The sequence below is a fragment of the Bombyx mandarina genome, chromosome 10 (genome assembly GCF_030267445.1).
Source record: "Bombyx mandarina strain Sakado chromosome 10, ASM3026744v2".
NCBI lineage: Eukaryota > Metazoa > Arthropoda > Insecta > Lepidoptera > Bombycidae > Bombyx > Bombyx mandarina.
Genome location: NC_143217.1, coordinates 3127102 through 3149626, shown reverse-complemented (window position 1 = coordinate 3149626; position 22525 = coordinate 3127102). Strand labels below are relative to the sequence as shown.

At 40.6% G+C, this 22525-nt stretch overlaps 1 protein-coding gene across 1 annotated transcript in view; it reads right to left on the bottom strand.

Moving 5' to 3' along the window:
* LOC114248881 (uncharacterized) overlaps positions 1 to 22207 on the bottom strand; it is a 59226-nt gene extending 37019 nt beyond the window's left edge. Inside the window, exon 1 of the mRNA XM_028182310.2 lies at positions 22083 to 22207. The gene's annotated coding sequence lies outside the window, so the exon portion shown is untranslated. The remainder of the gene's footprint in view (positions 1 to 22082) is intronic.
* Positions 22208 to 22525: the final 318 nt, after the last annotated feature.

Below are 22525 nucleotides of genomic sequence, written 5' to 3'. Positions count from 1 at the left end.
TTTGGATATAATTTTAAAGTGGATTTTTGCACCACCAGTATCCACCTCAGATTAATTAGATAGCTTAATTAAATTTGTTGTTCGATTTGCCAGAGACGCCATCCTTAAGGCTTTAAAATTAAGATGATTTCGGTTAAATATTCTCCACTTCAGAGCGAAGACACCAACCAACCCCACAATGTGTCGTTCGCCTACTCAGATTGTTATTTAGGGAAAGTCAACGGAAGCATTGCGACTATGCCGGCATTTAAATCATGCAGCGGATTCCAAAATTTCGAAAAATATATACTTAAACATGTTCACGGTGACCTTATCAAACAACAATCGCAAAATTTTATTGTAAATATTATTATAGAAGTCCGAAGTAATTTTTCTTCTTATCTATATATTAATACGTGAAGCAAAAACTTTGTATCCTTTTTTACGAAAATTGCGCGGACGGAGGAGTATGAAATTTTCCACACTTATAGAGAATATAGAGAAGGAAGTGCACAATGTTAATATTTTTTTTAAATAACTTAAAGTAATTAAATCAATAAAGAAAACATTACACACACTACATTCCATGTATTTGACGCACACACGCATGCATACTATTTATTCTCAAACTTTTGTTCTTGACGTCTATTGTCAAATTGAGAATAGATTAAATATTGTTTGTCTTTCTTAATACTTTTTATAGTGTAGTCTCGGCGAAATTTGTGATTATAGAAGTATAAAATACAGTCATAATAGTGTACAAACTTACAAATTACAATTCCAATTAATTATAGTCGAATTTCGACTACTGCGGGACCTCTAGTCTGTTTAATTGCGTCAATAAACTTTTTTTTATTTAAAATCTCATGTTACTTACCCAACTACAATTACCAAACCACCAATAATTATCGTAAACAAAAACAGTCGGTCGACATTTGTTACCTACTGTAATTAGTGAACAAAATTACTCAAATTATACATAATTTGAGTGCGATTATGTATATTTTAACTAATGGCTTTTCGGTGATAAATTATATAATGTGGTAAGTGACGAAAGCGTACTTCAAAACTGAGACTTGTGAATACTGCTAAATACTAAAGTACAAAAAAAAATACCAAAGAAACATCTAAATTTCCTGGTGCTTCTTACACTGCAAGAAACTTAACATTTATAATCAGTTGATGCGCGTCGTTAAAGGCAAAAGTACAGGCGTTTACAATTCAATTGCTTTTGCTTTAGATTGGATGTCCTTAAAGTATGAACTAAATAAATCTATTTCTATTCAAATGGAGGTAGTAAGTACACTGGCGTTTCAGTTTCGTGAACGGTTCTCGGAATACTCTTATCGAATCATATTTAAAGAAGAATAAGAGAAGACAACAAACAACCTGCGTTCATTCCAGACATCACGGACAAAACGTGACAATCCTAATGTTTAGAAACGCAATTTGGACCCACGTTGTTGTTCCAAGGTTGAATTTTGCCAATTGCACGTGCAAGTTAGAGCCATCGAATATGGGAATAAATTTTGCGTCTCCCTGCATGTTCTCCTTCCGGGAACGAAGATGATACTTAATGTTCCTGTTTTATAGACACAATTGTTATTGCTTGTTCATTGCGATTGAACGCTAGTTCAGCGAGTAAGGAAAACTTTACATCAAAATAATTAAGACTTTAATTGCTTATGTCAAGATAAGGAACGACATTGTTGACAAGTAGATCATCCTCAGATGCCAGAAAACGTCTAACTCCAATTAAGCTGTGACCACTTCACTCAGAGTTAATCTATAAAACTATCTGTACTATTAAAGAATCCTCAGGGTGGCGACGACAATTGAGATACTTTACATCCACACGAAGTAATATATTCTCTTTAATATACGCTACGGCGGATAGAATACGAATGCAACCGAGATATACTAACCGCCGGTATTTATACAATCATCTTGACTTATTTTAATACAAACTTAGTAGGTAATATTAAGTATTGTGTATCTTAATTATTCTGCTGATGATTTACGTATAATTATTATTTAATAATTTTTTTTATTGCTTAGATGGATGGACGAGCTCACAGCCCACCTGGTGTTAAGTGGTTACTGGAGCATAGACATCTACAACGTAGATGCGCCACCCACCTCGAGATTTAAGTTCTAAGATCTCAGTATAGTTACAACGGCTACCCCACCCTTCGAACCGAAACGCATTACTGCTTCACGGCGGAAATAGTCGGGGTGGTGGTACCTACCCGTGCGGACTCCCAAGAGGTCCTACCACCAGTGAAATAATATTGAATTATGTAACATAAATAACATTAAGTTTTATTGCGCCGGAAGCTGTCAAGCGGAAGGCGCCAATAAAATATTATAAGTATAAAGAAATATGAATGAACTTCATTATGAAATTACTAATTAAAAGACAATAATAAGTTCTATATATTTTCTAATCGTTTGGGTGTACCTTAACTATAGTTCGTAAATAATTTATTATGTGAGACCGGAAGTGTTGCTCGATAACAGTACATTACATCATATACGTCATGCAATGCCAACTTCGATTAGAATCGAAACCAGAAACTGAATAGCAATTTAGTAACAGCAGTGAATAAACGTGTTTCGAGGAATAACCCAGAACGAAGTTGTTAGCTTTAATTATACTAAAATAACTCATAACTTGCTATCGAAGTTTCGGCGGTCGGCTAATACTCCGGTTTCGTCGTTATAGATGACTTTGGCAGCTAATTACAGCGTAGGAAATGCCACTGAACATCAAAGATGAAATGTTTTGAAATTGTTTATTTGCTATTGATTGATCTGGATAGATATTTAGAATCATGAGTTACCACGGTGAAGGAATAACATCGTGTAATAAAAACCAAACCCGCAAAATTATAATTTGCGTAATCACTGGTGGTAGGACCTCTTGTGAGTCCGCGCGGTTAGGTACCACCACCCTGCCTATTTCTGCCATGAAGCAGTAATGCGCCTCGGTTTGAAGGGTAGGGCAGCCGTTGTAACTATACTTGAGACCCTAGAACTTTATCTCAGGATGGGTAGCGCATTTACGTTGTAGATGTGTATGGGCTCCAGTAACCACTTAACACCAAGTGGGCAGTGAGCTCATCCATTCATTTAAGCAATAAAAATAAAAATACTAATCACCAAACAGAAAAAAAAATTGAAAACTTCGGTCACGTACATATACGATACATATCACATATGTCATATCATATCATACATATTAGCTGCCTTTATTGATGATGATACGTAAATTTAAAGAGACGATCTGAATGAAGACAGAGAGCGTGGTGAGGAACATCTGAGAACGGCCTAAAAATACATAAATCGACTTTAAGCCTAATGAAATAATGAAATGAAAATAATAAATAAACTCAACATTAAACTGGAAAAGTAATTTTAATTACTTGATTAATTGAGAATAGTTTATCCGCAGAGCTAATGCCCAAATATGCGACAGTACAATCCAATAAGCCGTCTCACATTTAAGATGTGGCATATTTAATAAAATCGAATATCATAATATTCGAGTATCATAGAGTCGGGAAACAATCAAGATCCAAATAATAATGTATACAATGATATGGAATACTCCAGAATGAATGAGTACTTAATTGCGTTTTCTTTAATATAATAAGAAAACAACATTAAAAGCCCTAAATCTCTTTTAAAATTAATAAAAACATTAATTAATATATTGTACAAAACTGAACTCTCATTTTACTCAATGACAGACAGGTGAATAATCCCGTCTAAGAAAAATCTTTTTTTTTTTTAAACTAAAGAGTTTTTAAAGGTTTTAAATTGTGAAGGTTTTTCTTTACATGTATATACATATATATAATAATACATTATACAGAGAATAGTAATCAAAATATATTTAATAGTATAGAAATATACAACTTCCTTTTATTTTAATTGTTTCTTACTATTAACTAGTTTAAGGAATCAATTTTAACAACAAAAAGCTCGTAGTGTATATAGTTTCAAGATAAATTTTAGAGGAGTTGAGTATATAATATTGGGCCAAAAATTAAATAGTGTTTACCCACTCACTGATTTCAGTTACTATGAATTGGTGACTAATACAGAGAATAATGCAAAATGACGATGATTGATTGATGTTACACCAACGTAAGAGATTATCTTCTTCAGCTTCCGTCCTATACTTGAAACAAAGCAATATCTCGTTCCGGCGTATCCGTTTTGAGACTGTTCCGGCTTACGTTAGAGATTTGATATCTGACGGGACTCCATTGATGTTAAAATATAATTCAAACTTGACAGGACTTAAGTTTACATTGTCGTTCACAAATACATTTGGTAAAGGACCATAAATCTATAAGAAAGTGCTACTGTATTCATTTTTTATCACAAGGTACTTAACGCATTTACGGTCTCTTCCATTTTACTAATGGCGATTGGACAATCGGTCGTGAAAATGATCTAACTGTACGAACTAAAAATTAGTTTTGAATCGTCTCCACAAAATGAGACTGTACAAATTACAAACAACGAGTAAATTATCTTATTTACATACATACATAATTTACAAAAATTATAATTTGCGTAATTACTGGTGGTAGGACCTCTTGTGAGTCCGCACGGGTAGGTACCACCGCCCCGCCTATTTCTGCCGTGAAGCAGTAATGCGTTTCGGTTTGAAGGGTGGGGCAGCCGTTGTGACTATACTGAGACCTTAGAACTATATCTCAAGGTGTGTGGCGCATTTACGTTGTAGATGTCTATGGGCTCCAGTAACCACTTAACATCAGGTGGGCTGTGAGCTCGTCCACACAGCTAAGCAATAAAAAAAAAAAAAAACATACATACGTGTGGAGCTTCTAAAAACCTATGTTTTTACTTATAAATAACACGAAATCAGGTTTACACTTCAAGTAAACAGCGGCTTAGCGTAAACACTCAACGGGCCCTTGGGGCAGGGCTGTCCCATCGCTGTGTTGAAACGACTACACACATAAAGAGGACGCTATGTCGAGACGTAATAATGTTATACCTAAATTTGAAACGCGGACGGAAAAAAATGTAACATATTTTTTTTACAATTTCCGAGAATTTATTTTATGAAAGCTCGGGGAAATGATATTCCTTAATCCGATATGACACCGGAAGTTTGCAACATCTGTAACAGCCTGGCCACGGGACATTCGCCGATACGAATATTCGCGCGGTGCGAACGGCGAAGCGTCTAGCGACTAAAATAAGAGCATAGAAATGTACCTAACAAGCCACGCGCACGGGCGACCGGCGAAGCGACCGGCGAAATGTACCGAGCGAATCGCGCGATGCGGCGGGCGAGCAAAACAAATGCATGAATACGGACGGCGCGAGCCACGGAGTCGAGCGGTAGTCGCGGCGAATAGTACAGTGATTAAATGAGTTTAGTTGTTTTCGCCGCGAAAAATTAAAACCGAAATTTTTATATTTTTTATTTATTTTTTATTTTATATTTTTAAAGTCGTCGTGGCCTAACGGACGTCCGGTGCAATCGTGTTGAGCGATGCACCGGTGTTCGAATATCAGGCGGGTACCAATTTTTGTAATGAAATACGTACTCAACAAATGTTCACGATTGATTTCCACGGTGAAGGAATAACATCGTGTAATAAAAATGAAATCCTCAAAATTATAATTTGCGTAATTACTGGTGGTAGGACCTCTTGTGAGTCCACACGGGTGGGTACTACCACCCTGCCTATTTCTGCCGTGAAGTAGTAATGCGTTTCGGTTTGAAGGGTGAGGCAGCCATTATAACTATACTTGAGACCTTAGAACTTATATCTCAAGGTGGGTGGCGCATTTACGTTGTGGATGTCTATGTGCCAGTAACCACTTAACACAAGGTGGGCTGTGAGCTCGTCCACCCATCTAAGCAATAAAAAAAAAATAGCTGAAATACTAGCTAGACCAGCTATTTGGAAGTCTAGCCACCCAAAGTATTTCTCGTACTTCTTGTGGAATTCTCCATCTATAGGTACACTCCGATTCTTATTCAAATCATGTACTTCACAATCTTTTCCAAATAATAGGTCCTGAACCAAAAAACTATTAATTTGTAAGCAATATCGAGATAATTTCGATATAGACATTTCGCTGTCGGACTTCCTTACTAGTCGCGGCGGCGAACGTGAGTACCCGTGGCCTGCAAACGGTGCTGCGCGAATGGTCGCCTCGTCCACCGCTTCGCTGTTCGCACCGCCGATCCCCGTGGCCAGGCCGTAAGTGTGGTCTAGAAGCTACACCGCTTTATCTCGTTTTTGGCAAAGTGCCATGTGACTCAAGTTTAATTACACAGTGCTTAAATAACACAGACAGGACTTGTTTAATTTAAAATTAACAAGACAGCACACTGATAAATTATTTTTAACTTAGGTACCAATGGACTTTCATTAAATTACTGAATTTAAGTACTAATTTTAAACACACACCGGTATGTATAACCGATGCGTTCTGGTTCGAAGGTGAATAATACAAGTGATTGTATTCACATTAAGATGTCCCAATCACACTTGCCATTTAATGATACCCCCAGACACTTAAGAACACGTCAAAATATTTCAACTCCGTAGTGACACGAAGTAATGTTTCACTTGTAACTTCAAATTAAGTTTATACTCTGAGTCGTGTTTGCCTCAGCGTAAACAGGCTTGCGGTAATCACTCAGCAGGCCCTTGGGGCAGGTTCGTGTTATCCTGGCTTCATACGGATACACTGGGAAGACGCTATGCTATGATGACTAACGGCAAGCTATATTTCTTTCCGTATTTTTAGCATGTACTCTTCGAGCATGTAGACCGTTTACAGTTGAGTGAAAATTAAATTTATATTGTCAAAAACTGAAAAGAATGGAACGAAAAATGCGTCGATATTTTGTGATCAGCAGGCGAGCTTATGGTTTCCCTTTACGGTACTATCGGAACCCTCAAAACTCAAATTTGTTTGCCTGTTTTAGTACTAGTGGTAGAACCTCTTGGAAGTCCGCACGGGTAGGTAGGTACCACCACCCTGCCTATTTCTGCCGTGAAGCAGTAATGCGTTTCGGTTTGAAGGGTGGCGCAGCCGTTGTAACTATACTTGAGACCTAAGAACTTATATCTCAAGGTGGGTGGCGCATTTACGTTGTAGATGTCTATGGGCTCCAATAACCACTTAACACCAGGTGGGCTGTGAGCTCGTCCACCCATCTATTCAATAAAAACAAAAACCAGTAGCTCGGGGGCGTTATTTGACTTCACCCTGACTGGTGGACGAGATCAAGAAGTTCAACCTGAAAGAATTTACTAACACTGGCCCTAGTAAGAAGAGCAGTGCTTCACAGAATCTACCAACGGATCAGAATAGCGATCCACTGAGAAGATTCGACAAAAAACTCAGTGGATTATTTTAGTTCCGCTATTATACAGAAATAAGTAAGAAAATGGTACCTGGCCGGGCCAAATACACCCTAGTGTTGTAACAATTGACACGGCTACGGACGAATTAAGGAAACATGCAACAATAATTTCAACCTCCGATAAATTACAAGACAGACGGTAATCGGTGTAGAAAGCTCGTAACTGCGAGACGAAAGGTGAGGCCCAAATGACACTTGCTAAAATTTGCTCTAGGGGCGACTACTCTGTGGTCGGCCCCGACGAACCCACGCACATTCCGACCGCCGCGCAACTCCAGCCCGACGTGTTGGATGTGTGCGTTCACAAGGGGTTACGGTGCCCCTTAACTATTGAAGCACTGTACGACCTGGGTACCCCCCATCTCCCTATCCTGGTCACAGTGGGAATGGGGCTGACCCGGGTTGCGACCTCGCCCCTACGACCGAAGGTCGACTGGGAGCTCTTTAAGAGACGCCTAGTCGACCTTCCCGTAATTCAGGACCCCAACACCCCTGAGGGGGTCGACGACGCGGCAGTCCGCCTTGTCGACTCCATCAGGGGAGCGATCGACCAGGCGACGACTCTTGTGCCCAGCGGCGGGCCCAGAGGTATACTCCCGGCCCATCTGAAAGCGATTATTCGCCGGAAGAGGGGCCTGAGGAGGCTCTGGGCGACAACTCGTTGTCCCAGGATCAAGCGCGAGCTTAATGAGCTGGAAGCGGAGTTGGCGGCGAAGATTAGCTCCTATCGGGGCTATGCGTGGGAGGAACGGATCGAGGAGGCCCGTGAGGACCCCTCGTCCGTGTCCCTCCACCGACTTTGCCGCCAGCTCTCAAATCGGCCTGCCCCGACTTGTCCACTCGTGGACGAGAGGGGCAACCGATGCTTCTTGGCTCAGGCCCGCGCCGATGTCCTGGCCGTAATGCTGGAGTGGCAGTTCGCTCCAAATAACTCTGCACCCTCAGAGGCCGCATTCCACCAATCGGTGGAAGAGAGCGTAGCACGCCTACTCTCCTCCCCGGTACCACCGTTGGGAGATGGTGATTTCATCACTCCCAGTGAATTGCGCCTCTCCATCAAGCGGATGAAGAGGCGCAAGGCGCCGGGCGAGGACGGTATTCCCTCCCTCGCATTTTTCCACTTCCCCGAAACGGTCGTGTCATTCATGACACGACTGTTCAATTCCATTCTGTCCACAGGACACTTCCCGGGAATTTGGAAATTGGGCAAGGTTATTGCCCTGCCCAAACCCGGCAAGGATAGGAGAAATCCCTCCAGTTATCGTCCGATCACTCTGCTGTCGCATATGGGCAAGTTGTTCGAGCGGCTGCTGCTGAGAAGGGTGTCGCCGCACATCCTTCTCAGACCCGAGCAATTCGGGTTTCGCAGCGGTCACTCGACAACGCTGCAATTGGTCCGCGTTATGCACCACTTGGCGGATCGGTCCAACGCGCGCCAGTACACGGCCGCAGTCTTTCTCGATATCGAGAAGGCCTTCGACCGTGTCTGGCATGCGGGACTGATCCACAAGCTGTTGCAGAACACGGACCTCCAGCACGCCTATGTGCGACTGCTGGGGTCGTACCTGGAGGGAAGATCCTTCCTTGTCGCGGTCGAGGGCGCAAAGTCGTCGGTGCGCCCAGTCACGGCCGGAGTTCCCCAGGGAAGCGTCCTGGCACCAGTCCTCTACGCTCTCTACACCAACGACATTCCCACGCTTGAGGGCAACCTCCAAGCGTGGGAAGCCGACGTGAAGTTGGCGCTGTTTGCCGACGACAGCGCCTACTTCTCGTCCTCTAATTTCCCCTCTGCGGCCATTTCGAGGATGCAGAGGCTGTTGGACCTACTGCCCCAGTGGCTGGACCGATGGAGGGTCGCGGTCAACGTGGGGAAGACCGCGGCGATCCTCTTCGGTCCGGTCCGCACAAGAGTCGTCCCAGGACAGCTCAGTCTTCGTGGAGTCAATGTCGAGTTTGGGCCCAGTGTCCGATACCTGGGAGTCAGTATCGACCGGAGTTTGAGGATGACCGCCCACGCCAAGTCGGCGTTGGCGGCCGCCCGCTATGCGAGGTTTCTCCTCCGGCCGGTGTTGGCCTCCAGGTTGCCGACCAGGACTAGACTCGGCATTTACAAGACGTATGTTCGTTCCCGTATCACGTACGCAGCTGCGGCCTGGTATCACCTCATCCCGCAGATCATGCGGGTGAAGTTACAGGCCCAGCAGAATCTGGCTCTTCGCACGATAGTCGGAGCAGGGCGTTACGTCAGAAATGACGTAATCGCCCGGGATCGGGCGATTAGATGTGGAGTCGCTCGAGGAGTTCATTCGGAGGCTAGCTCGTAATATGTACGAGCGGGCTGACGGTGGACCCCACGAGCATCTCCACAATATAGCTCCCTTGCACGCCAGACCACCTGATGGTAGGGCGCTACCAAGGGAGCTACTGGAACCCCCGGCTATGGTAAGATAGTCGGCTTAACCGGAGTGATATGGGAGTGCTCATAATGAGTGCCCCCATGGGACTGAGCTGTCCACACTCTTCATTTCCCCCCACACTGTTGGGGTGCCCCCCTATGGGGACCCATTTCTATCACCCGTTAGGGTGAACCACTCCCCCTTAAGGGGAGTGATTTACGTCGGTCCCTCCCCGCGACGGTCTTCCCCTTCTGGGGAGCCCCTAGCGGGTGAGCGCCAAACCAGTGCCGCGGCTCCCCCTCTTACTTGTAGAGGTGGGGCCGCGGCATGGGGCCGGTGGCGGGCCCCAGCAGCCGGCGCCGGGGCGACTCCTCCGCGGGCATCACTCCACCCAGGAAAACAACAAGCCCATCGTATTATATTTAAGTATTTATTTATTTTGTCGATGTGAGTGTGCCGAGCACGCTGCGAACAGTCCCCTCCCATCTCGTCCTGCGTCCATATCACCCCTGCCCTATGTGGCAGGGAGCTTCGTCCCGGGCAGTGGGGATTGCCCCGAGGCCCGTTCCGTGCCCCCGAAAGGGGGTACGACGACCCTTCTTCTTCTTCTAAAATTTGCTCTTCAAAAAAGAAACGAACATTTTATTGTTTTATGACATAGCGTCGCTTAATATAACGCAATTTTCACGAATGAGTGTCATTAACTAATTACATAGCGATTATAAGTCTTTCCATCGGTATTTAATTATTGTACTCTCTGTGTCTCTAGCGACGATTATTTATTTAAAATGACGGTGGATAGTTTTCGCTATATTATTACTACGGGGTAGTGTCTATGATTGTGCGTGTGGTATAATGGGAGGGAGACCGAAAGGAGAGGTACCTAATCTGCCGCGAAGTTGTCATGCATTCCAATGTAAAGAGTAGGAAAGCTAGGCAGTGGCTTGTCTCTGTCCCTGGCATTGCTGAAGTCCATGGGCGACGGTAACCACCATCAGGTGGGCCGTGTGCTCGTCTGCCTACAAGTACAATAAAAACATTTATACATATATACTGTGTTATATGTGTGTTGCTGCAGCAGAGATGCGAATGTTGCGATGGATGTGTGGAGTAACGAGAATGGATAGAATACGGAATGAATATGTTAGAGGAAGTCTGAAAGTGGCACCTGTGACAGAGAAGCTGAGAAGTGTGCGTTTGGGATGGTATGGACATGTGATGAGACGAAATGAAAATAAGGTTAGTAAGAAAATGTTAACTATGAATGTGGAAGGATATAGAGGAAGAGGTAGACCTAAGAAGAAATGGATGGATTGCGTGAAAGACGATATGGGTAAGAGGGAAGTGAGCGAAGAAATGGTATATGATAGAAAAGTATGGAAGGAGAAAACATGTTGCGCCGACCCCAGGTAACTGGGAGAAGGGCAGGATAATGATGAGTGATATAAAATAAATATAATTATAGTATATAATAGATCTAGTTTCAAGGCTACTAACGACTTTTACGTTGTCATATTTATGGTTTGTGAAACATTTAACATCAGATGGTTTCTAATCACATATCTTTACCAGCAAAATAAGGTTAAACTCGAGATTAACGATTTTATTCACGTCATGTTTGTGGGCTTCATAAAAAATTAAACCTTAAAGTATTTTGCTGTGTATAATATTGAAGTAATTATGAATTTCAACTTTATACAAATCGATCTTTCGCCTCGTAACTTTACTCGCGAGCGTGACGACAACTTGCTAAATGAGATCATAAACAGGCACAGAATGACGTCACGAATTTGTTAATGTCACCACGCACACGAGGGGAAGACACACGGCCGCATCAGCTTGTTTTAAAACACAATTTGTATCGGCACTTCGGGTAGTTGTGTCTTTGTTTAAACGAAAATATGTTTCTGTTACAGATAGAACAATCCAGAAATATCGTAATTCAGGAAAAATCGACTCAATTGTAATGCAATTTGTAAAATCCCTCTGTATTTTGTACCGTATGTTCCATGGGGAGAGCTCTGAGGAATTGTTTGAGATGATCCCCTCATCTTCTTTTTACCATCGCAACTCCCGCCATCGGAACAGAGTTCATCCATATTATCTGGAACCGCTGCGTTCATCGACAGTGCGTTTCCAGAGGTCTTTTTTGCCACGTACAATCCGGCTATGGAATGAGCTCCCCTCCACGGTGTTTCCCGAGCGCTATGACATGTCCTTATTTAAAAGAGGCTTGTGGAGAGTATTAAGCGGTAGGCAGCGACTTGGCTTTGCCCCTGGCATTGCTGAAGTCCTTGGGCGACGGTAACCACTCACAATCAAGTGGGCCGTATGCTCGTCTGTCCACAAGGGCAATAATAAAAAAAAGAAAAAAAAAACTGCTTTCTTATAAATCATTTACTAATAATAAAAACTACTGCATATTTGTTCTTTTTTACGTGAACTTAATAGAGCTACTGTGAATTTAATAAAGTTGCCAGTTTTACTCTAAGATTATATAGCTGGAGTATAATTTAAATTGGCAACTGTATTTGATACACTATTAAATTAAGAAACGCATCGTACTCTATTGGATCTCGAAGCGAATATACGAAATATTCGTGCTCGTTTCCATGTGTCGCAATGAGAGATGTCCCCAGAAGACTGTGGCTGTGCAGACGTCATGACGAACGAGTCCTATTTATCTTTCGCGAAATGTAATTTCGGTATTATGCTAAAACCGTTATGCGGAACCACCGTCTTTTGTGTTTGAATAATTTATATGACGTTAAAGTTTACTCAAGTACAAAATGCGTGTTGACATTGTATGAAACAATTTGAATTCCATTCATAAGAAAATAACTTAAACAATCGAATTAGAACAGAATTATTGAGTCGATTCCTTAGATCGATCATCAGGTATTCTGATGATACCGTTAATTATAGTCTGTGTATATGCTTGAATGGTGAATCCCATTATCACCAGGGTCTATTATCTGCCTTTGTAGCCAAGGGCTCAAGACATTTGTGCCACTCGACACCTTCAGATAAATTACAGACGTAAACGACATTTTAAGGGAGAACAGCTTAAAGTTTCAAATCATCGTTACATCAAACCAAAACCATATTGCAACGGGGTCCAGTATTCCAGTCGTAAATCAAGGGAGTCCCTGACACATTGCCAACATATTTAGGCGTGCGTCTAAAAAATTATTTTATGGACGATACAATATACCGAACCGGTACCCAAGACCTGTAAAGTGTAACCTAATACACTAAACTGTGGCTATGGTCTCTCATACACAGGACAAAGGGATGCATATCGGTCAGGCTTAAGACGCACAGTGCGAACGTCAAGAATAACCAACATTTACAAGTCTGCAGTTTTGCAGCGCAGTGTTGCATTTTTATTTATTGCTAAGATGGGTGGACTAGTTAACGGCCCACCCAGTGTTGAGGGATTACCGGAGCCTATAGATATCTATAACGTAAATGCCGCTACCCACCTTGGGACATGAGTTCTAAGGTCTCACTTTTAACAGTACAACGGCTGCCCCGCCCTTCAAACTGAAACGCATTCACGGCAGAAATAGACAGGGTGGTGGTACCTACGCGTACGGACTCACAAGACGTTCTACCCCAGTAAAATACTCAAATAATCGATAAAGAAATTAAGTTAAATCCATGTCTACTAGGCGAAACTCATCTAAAATTACGCACCAAAGTGTTATACACATTCTCACAACGTGAACCTTAAAGGAGTCTTCGCAGCCTAAAGGTGTTACTGTCCAAGACACGCAGACAAAAAGTATTTTTTCTATGGTAACCCACGTATTCAACACGACTTTTACTCTGAATTTCGGTTTGAAGGGTGGGTCAGCCATTGTGTTGCACAAACTGAGACCTTAGAACTCATATCTCAAGGTGGGTAGCGGCATTTACGCTGTAGATGTCTATGGGGTCTGGTAAACATCAGGTGGGCCGTGAGACCGTCCAGCAACCTAAGAAAAAAAAAAAAAAAACATCATGTAATAAAAATCTGAGCCACAAAAATTATATTATTTCCGTGATTGTTGGTGGCAGAGCCCTTTACAAGTCCGCAATCCTGGTAACTAACTCATGCCTGCTGGTTTGAAGGGCGGAGCAGCCGTTCCACTATACAATTGAGTTTTCTAACTCGTGTCTCGATGTGAGTGGCCTGCAGATTGTAATATCTGAGCCCCGGTAAGCACTTAACATCAGATGGAAAACGGTCCGTCTAAGCAATAAAAAACGCATTAAGTCGCCTAATCAAATTTGTCATTCATACAGGAACATATGATAAAATTGGTATAATAGCAATACCCATCAATGTGGGCCCACCGTTACACACCCTACAACCGACCGATGTAAGTACACCTATAAAACACGCAATGCACGAATTATGTAAGAATAAATATTATATCAATTGATAGGCCTATTGGCATTCAAAAGGTCTCCAGTCTACTGACATACATACACATCTACACGAACTAACGAGATGGAGCGCACTGCACGTGCGTGACAAGGCCCCTGTATAGCTTTTTATAAATTCATATCACGAAAAACAGGCCTTTGTTGTGAGTCATCTATTTCATAGATAATACACATAAATTACTTATAGATAAGCAACTCAAGCACTTGTAGCGGTAGGCAGCGGCTTGGCTCTGCCCCTGGCATTGCTGAAGTCCATGGGCGACGGTAACCACTCACCATCAGGTGGGTCGTATGCTCGTGTGCCTACAAGGGCAATAAATAAAAAAACTCAACACAAATGTTTACGGGCGTCGGCCACTAGATGGCTTTGCTTTGCTTAGTTTTCTCATTGCTCCTGTTGATGGTAGTAATATATTACCTATCCTATATTTTATTATTAATGAAGGATTTTGAAAATTTTTAGAAACCACAAATTGATAAAATTTAATCAATTTGTCTATAACAAATAAAGACTTGTATGATTTTTTTTTATGTGTTTAGTTAAACTATAATGAAATGCTTTATCTTTAACAGCATATATGTTAGGGCATCCGCTACAAGATGTCGCTAGTTTCCATACAAAAAAAAATATTTGTCTTAAAGTATCACAGTTTCGGGCCCTGATCTGTTTACACAAATTTGCCGATGGCAGGTTATATCGTGAGTGCGAGCGTACGTACCACTGCCCTACGTAAATCGATCGCGATGCAATCTTGCGTTCTAGCTTCAGGGACCGCTTATGTCTCAAGATACCCCGTCTAATGCTATAAAATAACTACTGAAATCGAGCCATGTGCCACTTTGGATATACTGCGAAATGTTGCGGACCTAGCCATTTGTTAAAACCACTATCGCTCCACAATGATGTCACTGCAAATATCCTTCCCTGAAATCCTAATGTAATAGGTAATATGCAAAGGTGTAAATTTCGGTCGTTTCTGATGCAATAGTGCTCTCAAAACAGATTTGAAACATTAATGTATACGCTTGTACGCAATGTATGCAATTAAAGTCAATTGACGAGTGGAACGAACGACCTGAAATGAATACGGGGGGCGATCCCAGCTGTCTTCTTTGCATTGTGATTTCACGAAACCAGTACTTACAAAATAAACAATATTTGCTTAGTATATTAAATATGAACAGTTTTCTGTTCACTTAACCGTTTATTCAGGTAATTGCCATTCATCACTCATACTGTAAAAAAGGTGTAACCAAGAATCACAGAAGTGACCACAGAAAAGTCTTTGCACTGAGGCTCTAGTAAGTCCCAAGGAAATTAATTTATTTGATCCCGAGTAATTTTATCAGACGACAAGAGCTCAGGAATTTAAACTTCTCTTTCTCTCCACGCAAAGTGAGAGATAATAAAAGCTAAAATCGCGCTTAGAAAGAGATTGAGAAGAGTTGCAGTCGAAAGCTTAACTACTATGCACCACTTTCCATCTGCGAAAAGAACGGGATTAGCGTTATAAGGAGCCATTCTTTAAACGGTGCCAATTTTGTTCAATTTAGAATTGTACTTCATTCTTGTTTCGACGCCAGAAATCTTCTTTATACTATAAGCTGAAGTTTTTTTATGATTGACGTTTTACTGGTGGCCCTGAGGCCTTTCCAGTTTCACAAGGACGGATGGACGAGCAAGGGCTGAGCCAGAAAGGACGCGATTTGCTAACAGCTACCCGAGCCACCCTCCAAGGGAGACCTAACTCCTAAGGGAGACTGGCGGTAGAACCTCTTGTGAGTCCGCATGGGTAGGTACCGCTACCCTTCCATTTCTGCCGTGAAACAGTAATGCGTTTCGGTTTGAAGGGTGGGGCAGCCGTTGTAACTATACTGAGATCTTAGAACTTATATCTCAAGGTGGATTGCGCATTTACGTTGTAGATGTCTATGGGCTCCAGTATCCACTTAATACCAGGTGGGCTGTGAGCTCGTCCACCCATCTAAGCAATAAAGAAACAACTCAAAAGTATCTGCTTCGCAAGCTGAAGTTCAGCCTATGTCTATTCAAACTTAAAACCAGCCTAAATACAGTGCGCTCTGAAGTAGGGCTTTCTAAAGCGGTAAGTGTCTACATTAGCTTACTAACATAAACAAGTAGGTAAGCCGTATTTGCGTTTGCGTGACCGGAGCCACGTTATTGTGATACGGCTGTAATTTATGTATTGTTAAGTAATAAACGCTTTTTACTTCTAAACCGACATGAGAATTGTCAGTGTAGGTACAAGAATGGATGCCCATTTTTTTCAATATTATAAATTGAATAGTATAGTGTATCTCACAACAAGAACATTTTTGGATAATTACATATATGCATTTGGATATTAATTTAAAAATGTACAGTGGCTCATCAGATCGTACAGATTTCATGACGTGAGTGATTTTATGAAGCTTTTTTTTAATTATGATTGAAAAATTACTGGTGGCCCGAAGGCCTTTCCAGTTTCACAAAGACAGGTGGGCGAGCAAATGCTCAGCCAGGAGGGGTGGGATTTGCTAACAATTGCCCGAGCGCCTCCGAAGGAGACCTAACAACTCAAGAGCAATTGCTTCGCGAATGAATCTACTACCGGATCGAAATCGCGACCCGCTGAGAAGGTCCGGCGAGAAACTCAGCGGGCTGATGCATGGGTTAGGTTGCACGTCGACCTCTTTGTCGAGTTCGACAAGTACGGTTACCGGGGCCCCTAAGCCTGCTCCTAGTGTTAGAGCTGAAGGCGTCCAATGCAAAGGTTATTGGATCTGATGGATCCGTAAGGACGTGTCTAGGGCATTTTATGAAGCCTCGATCGGATGGACAACGACTGTATCTATCTTCCAAACTAGCTAGGATGGTGGTATCTCTGTAGAATTCTGATACCATCAGGTGATACCACTGTACACTGTTCTTTACACCACAATTTCAGCTACAAAACGTCAACCCCGAACTTGGGCTTCTATGTATATAGACATCGTTTGGCTCAAAACTAAAATATACCGACGACCTCAACTAGTTAGTTCGTAATGCGATCTGTCATTTAAAAATTCCCCTTCAATATCAGCAGCTCAATACAAAGCTACGCGTTAGCAGCAACTCCTCAAAATTCTTACCTAAATTAAATTCATTAATTATCGCCAAAGAAATCCGTCTGCAGCCACAATCGCCTGAGGCTTTTGTATAACGCACCCGAATTAGTTAAACGGATTAAGACGCCATAGCCACCAAAGGGTCAGTGAAATTAATTTCAGAGTTGGTCACTTTTAGCCGGTTACTTTGGAAATTTGATGTGAACATCTAGCACGTAAGATTTTCTATATCTGTAATGATAGTGCTTATATTAGTCTGTATTCAATATCATTACATCCCTAAACTTACAATCTAACATCAATCGAGCTTCGAAGTAAAGATTTTGCTGCTAAATATTAAAATGCACAATTCCACTCCTAAATATGTAATTATGAAAGTAGTAAAAACACAGTAACTATTGTCAACAACAAAAACAATGAAATGATACGTCCACGTGGATGGTGTCTTCGTTCGGCTCGTCTGATCATCAATTGTTTTAAATAGTTATAATATGGTACAGTAATGTATATAATATATATTGTCTAGACTGCGAAGATCTATTAAGTAGACTAATAAATATTATACATATACATTCTAGACTATAAGGGATATTGCTGAAATGCAATACATTACAACATTACACAAAGTCAATTATTAGTAAAATTCTACATCATTTGTTTACTCTTAATACCAGTAAAATTCGTCAGAGTTTGTTAAACATATCGTTCGCGATTTCATTACCATCTAGCTTTGATATTTGCTTGCTGACTAGTCTCAAGATAAGAACTTAATGAAAATATACTTCCTGTTGATTCCATACCTGGATAGCCACACGTGCATTACTACGAAATGTAGATCAAGAGAATTAAAGTCTCTCCGTATACCCAGGTCCCAAGCGATCTCTCACTACAATACAATTGATCTTACCTTAAGGTCGTCCAACCGTCTAATGCCGTGAGTTAATCGAGGTCTAAGCTATTTATTACTTTTCAAAATATGAATCTTGAAACGTTGTATCTATTCTACCCAAAAAAAAATATGGTTGACAATCATTCTAGTTAAAAAAAAAATTATTGTCAGAGCAGGCAGACGAGCATACGGACCACCTGATGGTAAGTGGTTACCGTCACTCACGGTCGTCAACAATGCCGGGGACAGAGCCAAGTCACTGCCTACCTTCAAATACTCTCCACAGGCCTCGTGTGAAGAAAGCTTTTTTTTTATTGCTTAGTTGGGTGGACGAGCTCACAGCCCACCTGGTGTTAAGTGGTTACTGGAGCCCATAGACATCTACAACGTAAATGCGACACCCAGCTTGAGATATAAGTTCTAAGGTCTCAAGTATAGATACAACAGCTGCCCTACCCTTCAAACCGAAACGCATTACTGCCTTACGACAGGAATAGGCAGGATGATGGTACCTACCCGCGCGGACTCACAGGAGATCCTACCACCAGTAATTAAGTTCTATTTAAAGTCTTATTCACTTGTGACACTTTCTAATTTTCGGTACCACCCGCTGCAATTGTACACGATTTTCCTTTATGCTTTTGGATTCAGGTCATTACATGTATACTTTCAGTTGATTAGTTAATGGAAAATTGTCGTTAAATTTAATGTATAGGAGTCGGTTGTTAGTAAACGAATATTTCTTTATTAATATCTGTTCGATTAAGGTGAAAGCATTTTTACGTTTGACTGATAATTTATTTAGATGTTTTTTTTTTAATTCATGATCAGAGGTTTCTACTGTTTGTGGGACGTCGTTAAAAAGAAATCGCTTCATGGAACAATATAAAATCGGTCCAGCCCGATTTCAATAATGTTGTTTTTTTTTTCTACGAAATACAACCGTTACGATCGTTAATAAAGACTTTTATCAAACAAACGTTTTATTAAGAACACAATAAATTATCACAGCTGTGTCAATGTTTATTTTTAATATACTTTAATAATAAACATAAAAGGATCCTAAATTCTCTTTGCTCCTGAAAAAAAAAAAAACGAATCGATATTACTACCTTATAAAACCAACAGAGCGTACTTAAGGGCGGAAATTCTGTTTCTCCTTGTGTTGGCGTCATCGCAGATTAAAACCACGCGATGATTGATTGAACCGAATAGAATAGAATATAGAATGGATTTTAAAATAAAAATATTCTGTTTTGTTCATTACGTGGTTCCGCTACATCATGCTTGAAGATTCATGTCGGACTGTCGTTGCGAAAACTCGAATGTAACAGTGAAATTCTTATCAAAACTTACGTCTAAATAAATCCGTCTAAATAATGTGGAAGGAATCTGCCGAGACGAAGGAGTCAGTGTAAAATTTTTAGTGTCTTAGTTTTTTTTAACTTCTAATTATGTTACTAGTTGTTGAGGTGATAAGGTTGTGTTTTGAGTGGCTTGATATTTGAAATACGTGTGTTTTGTGTAGCACTTTCTATGACACTGATTAATATATTTATAGTGATAAATAGAACTTTAAATACAAGTAGTATTAATATAATATTATACAAAGAAATCGAATACTAATATAAATTTACTAACAATAATTAATACAAAGAAAATAAACAGGAGAAGATGCCCACATCTGTCTGTTAAGTGCAATTTCCAGCGCTACTAAAATCTTAAGCGTAGTTTGAAGTCAGTTTGCTGTCAAATTTTAGTTTTAGACACTCTGTGTCTAAATACACAATGTTGGTGAGACTTTATTTTAAAATTTATTTTAGCTGCTTCAAAATAGGAAAGATACAAATTTATTTTCAATACACCATTGTAGATTTCTTCAAATACGTGTGCTACATTAAAACAATTCTGCGGATGATGATCTTACTGATAAGCAAGTGCTTTATTTACAAAGCAAAATTTTGCTCTTAAGATATTTGTTTAAAATATCCCCGATCTATTTACATTATTTATATTTTTTTTACTAGCTAGAATTGTTTATACATTAAGCACGTTACAACTTATTTTTAGGTATTTTTATATGTTCACTCATGTTTATATGTTCACTGTTTTATTACTTTTTATATTACTGGTGGTAGGACCTCTTGTGAGTCCACACGGGTACCACCACCCTGCCTATTTCTGCCGTGAAGCAGTAATGCGTTTCGGTTTCAAGTGTGGGGCAGCCGTTGTGACCATACTTGAGACCTTAGAACTTACATCTCAAGGTGGGTGGCGCATTTACGTTGTGGATGTCTATGCGGTATTTACGTTCTAACTGTCTATGGGCTCCGGTAACCACTTTACACAAAATGACCCGTGAGCTTCAACGACTTATACATCAAAAAATTACACTATGTGAGCAACAATGTATTTAATAAGAAATCTTTTTACTACGCATAATAAGGCTCTGAAATCATTTGGCTGGTGTTTTCTAGACGATTTGACAAACTTCCTTCTAACTTGGATTGTAAAGGAACTCTAGTCTTGAATAGCAGTTCGGCAAAAGATGAGGAATTTGACTAGAGTATCACCTTTGGTAGATTCGCCTAGCACCAATATAGGTATGAAATTACTAACTACGTAATTACGTACGTGACTCATTTCACCAAGGAATTAATAAATAATGTAAAAGTCTCCTGTCGTAATACACCACTATGAATATAGAAAATATCAGACTTTGCGCAATTTATTTGCGTTGGTCTGTGAACCCTGATATCTAACAAAAGGTTTAGATTTTCCGGTCTTTGCTAATGAATGTTTCGTATTCGACATCCGGGTATATTAAATCTATTTTTGTAGAGGAGAATTGTTAAGACGATTAAAGTGATGTGCCTATATGTATTTCTCACAGACATTTTAATTTGTGATGCTAATCTACAAAAATTGTCTGTCTCAAATTTATCGCCTACGAAATATATTCTATAGGCCACACATATGTAAGTGCTGTTTGTATTATAGTATTGATTATCTTGTTAAAAAATGTCTTCTTTGAGACGGGGCTCAAGAATATTTGTTCGTATTTTCGGCTTACTAATATTTTTACTTTTTTTTATTGCTTATATTGTGAGTGGACGAGCTCATGGCCCACCTGGTGTTAAGTAGTTACCGGAGCCAAATCTACAATGTAAATGCCGCCACCCGCCTTGAGATGAGTTCTAAGGTCTCAGTTTTTAAAATACAGAAGCTGCCCCACCCTTCGAACCGAAACGCATTTCTGCTTCACGGCAGAAATAGGCAGGGTGGTGATACCTACCCGCACGGACTCACAAGAGGTCCTACCACCAGTAAAGTTAAGTTTATGTTCTTATACAATAAATAAAACAATACATTATATACATTTATTCACTGCATACTCATTGTATTCATTTAGTTATAGTATAATATATTATTATAATAGAAGTGACGACTTTTTCTAAAAACTCGTGTTAGTGGGAAACCACCATAAGTTAGAAAGACATTGCGGTCTCTTGAACTCTCACTTGTCCCGGTTCGACTATTTACTCATTATTAAGTCAAAAAAGAGAAGAGATTTTATAAAATTACTTTCAAAAATGTACCTTAGATAAAAAAGATAAGTATAATCTAGAAGTTTATTTTAAAATGAAAGAATGTGACACTAACATTAATTTTCCTTCCTCTACGGACTCAAATTGGTTGACACTGGCCTTAATTTACGCGTACACATTGAAACTGTTTATGAACATTTCCACATTTGACCAAATCAACTTGTGAACTTTGACTTATTTATTAAAAATAATAAATTTTCAAAGATCGATCTTTTTCTTATAATTAAAAAACTTACCTTTAAATAAATCGCGTGAGAACACTTATGACACTTTGTTAAAAAACACCAACCTAACTTCGTAGCACGAGCTCTACGGGTGCTACGTGTCTACGTGTGGCCCGCTACGAAACCGAACAAGGACTAAACGAGGCTGGCGTATTCGCGCTGTGAACGAGTCATAATGCCAACATTAATAAAACTACAGTGCACTCTTAACTCTTTCTTAACAGATTTTGAAATGTGAACAAACTTGGGAGTTGGTGAGGTGAAAATCCTACACAAGCGTGACTTCGTACTTACTTTTTACTGGTGGTAGGACCTTTTGTGAGTCCGCGCGGGTAGGTGCCACCACCCTGCCTATTTCTGCCGTGAAGCAGTAATGCGTTTCGGTTTGAAGGGTGGGGCAGCCGTTATAACTATACTTGAGACTTTAGAACTTATATCTCAAGGTGTGTGGCGCA